Here is a 6,000-nt window from a genome sequence, read left to right on the forward strand (position 1 = left end):
TTTAGATAAAGGTTTGCATCTTTGGAGTCTGAGCTCAACCACCATCCTTACCTCCCTTTCCCCTAAGGACCCAGAACAGCCTCTCTTGAAGGGAGGGTGGGCACCTTGAGCAATACATTATGATAACATTATTATCATTCTAATGTGATTACTTTTTACTTGATGTCCATCTAACCTGGAACACTGGAGTGGGTTGCCATTTCCTTCTCCAAACCTACTAGTTGAGTTATCCTCAAAGAATGGGATGTTTGGCACATAGCAAACACTGGTTGATGACTTTGTTTTTCTGTGTTCTATTTCATTGATTTCTGTTTTGATCTTTATTATGGTCTTTCTTCTGTTTCCTAGTTTCCTAAGGTAGAAGCTGAGGTAATTAATTTAAGACCTTTCCTTTTTTTCTAGGACAGGCATTTAGTGCTATGAGTTTCCCCTAAATACTGCTCTGACAATATCCCACAAGTGAAAAACAAAAGAAACAGTATCCCACAAGTTCTGCTAAGTTCTGTTTTCATTTAATTCAGTTCAAAATACTCTCAAATTCTGTTTTGATTTCTTTTTTGATCTTAAAGAAGATCAAAGCTACTTAAAAGTACATGTTTATTGTTTATATTTTTGTTTATTCAGGCCACGCCACAGGGCTTTCAGTTTCCCACCAGGGACTGAACCCCATGGCAGTGAAAATGCTGAGTCCTAACCACTAGACCCCCAGGGAATTCCAAAAGTGTATTTTTAAATAATTGGGAGTTTTTCAAAGATCTTTCGTTATTGGTTTCTACTTTCCATTGTAGCCTGGTTAACAAAACTTTTTCTATAACCCAGTATACTGGGAATTGTTTCACGTGCACTCAGAAGGCATGAGTATGTTACTGTCTGAAGAAATTGAGGTGGAATGTGAAAGATGACATATTCTGTAAATGTCAATCAGTTCAAATCCATTGAAAGTGTTGTTCAAGTCTATCCTGGCTAATTTTCTTCCTACGTATCAGTAATATTGAGAGTAAGATATTGAAATATCCACTTGTCTTTGTGGATTTGTCTATTTCCTCTAGAAGTTCTATCAGTTTTTGCTACACGTATTTGGGACCTCTGTTATTAGTTGCATGTATTTAGGATTGTGCATTTTGATTTTCTCCTTTACCGTAGCGAAAGTACCTTCTTTTTTAAAATTTTTAATTGGAGGATAATTGCTTTACAACGTTGAGTTGGTTTGTCATACAACAACGTGAATCAGCTATAGGTATACATATGTCCCTTCTCTCTTGAACCTCCCTCTCATGTCCCGCCCTCACCCAAACCCACCCCTCTAAGCTGTCACAGAGAACCAGGTTGAGCTCCCTGTGTTATACAGCAACTTCCCACTAGCTATCTATTTTACATATGGTAATTCCCAGGTAATGGAAATGATAAAGAATCCACCTGCCAATGCAGGAGAAGGAAGAGATGTAGGTTCGATCCCTGGGTTGGGAAGATCCCCTGGAGGAGGAAATGGCAACCCACTCTAGTATTCTTGCCTGGGAAGTCCCATGGACAGAGGAGCCTGGCAGGCTACAGTCCATGGAGTTGCAAAAGACTTGGCAACTAAACAACAACAATGTATAGGTTTCAATGTTCCTCTCTCAGTTCCTCCTCCTCCCTCCCCGCTGTGTCCCCAAGTCTAGTCTCTATGTCTGCACCTTTATTCCTGCCCTCCAGATAGGTTCACCAGTATCACTTTTCCAGATTCCATATATATGCATTAAAATACGATATTTGTTTTTCTCTGACTTACTTCACGCTGTATAACAGACTCTAGGTTCATCCACCTCACTACAACTGACTCAAATACCTTCTTTATTTCAGTAATACTCTGCTCTGAAATTTACTTTGCTATTAATACAGCTGCTCCAGCTTTCTTTTGACTAGTGTTACCAGAGTCTCTTTTTCTGTCTTTTTACTTTTCTATTTGTATAGAGTTGACCCTTGAACAACAATGGGGTGCTCCTGTATTGGCCCTCCATATCTGTGATTCTGCAACTTCGAGTTTAACCAACCTCCGATTGTGCGGTACTATAGTACATAGTTCATATTTATTGAAAAAAATCTGAGTATAAGTGGACCTGTGCAGTTCAAAACTGTTGTTCAAGGGTCAGCTGTGTTTATGTTCAATGTGTATTTCTTGTAGGCAGTGTGTGGTTGGGTCTTGCTTTTTCTATTTATTATGACAGTCTCTGTCTTTTATTTGAAGTGTTCAAACCACATTTATTTTTATTTTAGTTCATTATTTTTGTCTGTGGTGGCTCTTCATTGCTGTACTCAGGCTTTTTCTAGTTGCGGCTAGCGGGGGCTACTTTTTGCTGCAGCTCGAGGGCTTCTCATTGCGGTGGCTTCTCTTGTGGGGCACAGGCTCTAGGGCACATAGGCTTCTGTAGTCGAGGCTCGTGGGTTGTAGAGCACAGGCTCAGTAGCTGTGGTGCACAGGCTAAGTTGCTCCACTGCATGTGGGATCTTCCCGGACCAGGGATCGAACCGCCATCCCTTGCATTGCAAGGTGGATTCTTAACCACTGGACCACCAGGGAAGCCTCCAGACCACGTTTACTTTTTATCACACATCTGTTGCCTTATAGTGTATAGGTTTATAGTTCGAACATTTTTTTAGCCATTATTTCTTCATATATTTTAAAAAACGAAAAGCATTTTATTTATTTGGCTGTGTGGGTCCTTAGTTGTGGCATGAGGGATCTTAGTTTCCTGACCAGGGATTGAACCCTGGCCTCCTGCAATGGGAGCATGGAATTCCAGCCATTGGACCACCAAAGAAGTCCCCTCTTCATATATTTTCTATTCCCAGTTCCTCCTTATTTTCAGGGTCTCCAGTTACCTGCAGAGCAGGCCACTTATTAAAGTTATTCCACAGTTCACTCATACTCTTTTCACTTAAAATTTTTTTCTCTGTTTCATTTTGGATAGTTTCTTTTGCTATGCATGAGGTTCACTAATCACTGCTTTTCCAATATCTAATCTATTATTAATGCCATCCATTATATTTATCATCTTAGATATTATCAAGAAGTTCACTTTGGATCTTTTTATATCTTCCATATCTCTACTTAACTTTTGGACATATGGAATACAGTTAGAATAACTTTTAATATTCACTTCTAATTCTATCATCTATGTCATTTCTAGGTCAGATTCAATTGACTGTCCTCACTATAGTTTATGTTCAGTAAATAAAATACAACAATAATAGAGTGAAAATATTTATGTTCAAAGAAGGCTTCACGGAGATGGCAAATAAAATTTAGCCTTAAATATATATATTTGATATATATGTAAAAATCAGATATATATATATATATACATCAAGAATTCAGCTAGACAGAAAAGAAAGCACTGGTAGGAAAGGTGAGAAAGCAGGAATGAGCATGAGCACGTTGAGAGGACAGTGCAGAAGCCAAGGGGGAGACGGGAAAACAACAGCTTGGGGCATTTGGTGCTCCTAGCACAGCACTGAAGAGATATGTAAGTCTTTAGACTTAGAAAATGAGCTTATGGATGCTGGGGAGACGGATGGGGGGAAAGGATAGCTAGGGAGTCTGGGATGAACATGTACACACTGCTGTATTTAAGATGGGTAACTAACAAGGTCCTACTCTGTAGCACAGGGAATTCTGCCACATAACTCAGTATTATGGGGAGAGTGTTATGGAGTTTGGGGGAGAATGGATACATGTATATATATGGCTGAGTCCCCTCACTGTTCACTTGAAACTGTCAAACATTGTTAATCAGCTATATTCTAATACAAAATAAAAAGTTTTTTTAAAAAAAGAAATATGTGAATCTCTACAGATTTTTAAGCAAGTCAAAGTCTCATAGACATGATTTAGGGAGACTAACTTGAGGGTCTTGATGGAATGAAATGAAGGCCAGGAGGTGCTGCTTTAGACCAGAGGGGCAAAAATAAAACATGGAGAGGAGAGGGAAGAACCAGAAAAGATGTTGAAGTTTGAGTGAGAAACTTTTAACCTTGGCTTGAAGGATGAAGGGTGAGGGTAGGGGGTCTTGATCCATGGAAAATGAGTCTTATTTGGTGTATTGAGTCTTCTGAGTAGAGCCATAAGACTAAAACACAGCGTAGAGGTCAGTACCAGACCAGATGGGCTGTCCTCTCAGTTAAAAGGTGGTGGCTCAGCCCAGAACAAGATTTCTGAAGTCCATCCACTTGTATCATGACCCCAGACAACTTGCTTAACCTCTTTGAACCGCATTTTTTTCATTTTCCAACTGTCAAGAGTTTTGTGAGGAACAAATGGACGGATGTGTGTCTGAAGTTCAAGTTAGAGGTTTTACGAAATAGGTAACAATACTTATCTTTATAATTACATCAAGCTATGTGAATGAATAAGATCTTGGAGGAAGACAGCAGAGACAGAGATCCCAGGGTTAAAACTTGGAGGAATTTCACAGCATATCATCCAAAAGGGGAGTCCGTGATGGAGGCAGAAGTAAACTTGAGGAGGTAAGAAACCTTGAAAATGGGGCATGCTTTGGGGTGGGCTCTGTATGGAAGAAATTCAGCTGGTAAAGGCTCATCAGGAGCTTCCCTGGTGGTTCAGATGGTAAAAAAAAAAAAAAAAATCATCTGCCTGCAATGTAGGAGACCTGGGTTCAATCCCTGGGTTGGGAAGATACCCTGGAGGAGGAAATGGCAACCCACTCCAGTATTCTTGCCTGAGAAATCCTAGGGACAGAGGAGCCTGGTGGGCTACAGTTCATGGGGTCACCAAGAGTCGGACACAACTGAGCAACTAACACTTTCACTTCAAACACTCATCAACAATGTCCATATAGAGTTCAGAAATGATAGCATGACTTTCAGAGTCAAGAATCTACATGAAATGGAGAAAACACCCTTCTGCAGAGGTCACTGCTTTGACCTGGGAGCCCCCCAGACACAATGAAAAGGCCTGAAAGGTGACCACAGGGAACTTGAAATACTGAAGAACTGCCTGAATCCATCCTGAAGAAGGAGCATATTAACCAGAGAAGGGTAGGCAGCGAGGTTACCTAGCTAGCTCACCTAGCTAGCTCCCAACCTCAGTTCACACCCTCTTCTTTCTTATCTGGCCTCCCTGCCTCACTCTTGATTTCCCCTCCACCCAAGCCTATTCTCCATTTTGTTCCAAAACAAAAAGTCACTCATGTGCTCAGATCCCTTCCAGAGTTCCCCATTTCCCCAGGATAGAGGCGGTCTCGTTAGACTAAACCACTAAGTTCCTCCCACGGCACCCTGTGCCCCCAGTCAGACTTGGGCAGTTTCCCCAACCCACCAGAGGCTCTTATCGCTCCCTGTCCTCGCAAGGATGCTTCTCCTAGGATGCCCTACCTCTTGGGCTTAACCTGGAAAACCTTCCTAAGTCCCGGCTGAGCTAGATAACCCTGTGCGCACCCTTGTCACAACAGCCCTTGTTGCTGACAGTCTGACTTCTCATCTTTCTCTGACGGAAAGCCCCTTGAGAGCAGGGACGATCAGTGTCTCTTTTATCCGTACAGTTCCTTCCATACCATATTTTTTCCCCAGGCAAACCCTGATTTCAAGCAGTCTTTCTGGTTGTCAGTACACTCGTTCCAATTTAAGGCCTTCAAAACACACACCCGTTCTGTAACACCGGGCCGGGGCGGAAAGAGCCTGGTGGCGAGCGCCTTAGCCGGGTCGCGCCACCGGCACCTCCCGGGGCGGCCGCCAGGGGGCGCCGGGCTCTTTGTTTTCTTTTCTGGCCCGGGGTCGGGGCCGGAGGCCCGCAGAGCGCATGCTCTGGGGCAGTTCGCGGCCGGGCCGGCGAGCGAAGGAGTTCCTTGTGGCGGACCGGCAGCGAGGTAGGTCGCGCCAGTCACGCACAGAGTTTCTGGGCGGAGGGCGGCGCGCGGGGCGGGCACAGCCCGGGGGCGCCGGCGGGCGGCGACGGGCTGGGGCGGTTGCCCGCGCGCGTCCGTGTGGCGCGGCGCCGGCCCCACG

The 6,000-nt window shown here is 43.5% G+C and overlaps 1 protein-coding gene across 4 annotated transcripts in view; it reads left to right on the forward strand.

Moving 5' to 3' along the window:
* Nucleotides 1–5,765: 5,765 nt before the first annotated feature.
* RCC1 (regulator of chromosome condensation 1) overlaps nucleotides 5,766–6,000 on the forward strand; it is an 18,022-nt gene continuing 17,787 nt past the window's right edge. For 2 of the 4 annotated variants that reach the window (XM_040229808.1, XM_040229810.1), the window contains exon 1: nucleotides 5,804–5,861. The gene's annotated coding sequence lies outside the window, so the exon portion shown is untranslated. Of the gene's footprint in view, nucleotides 5,862–6,000 lie in introns of all 4 variants that reach the window. The other 2 variants (XM_040229809.1, XM_040229806.1) reach the window with 2 other exon arrangements.

Source organism: Oryx dammah, unplaced genomic scaffold (genome assembly GCF_014754425.2).
Source record: "Oryx dammah isolate SB20612 unplaced genomic scaffold, SCBI_Odam_1.1 HiC_scaffold_27, whole genome shotgun sequence".
Lineage (NCBI taxonomy): Eukaryota > Metazoa > Chordata > Mammalia > Artiodactyla > Bovidae > Oryx > Oryx dammah.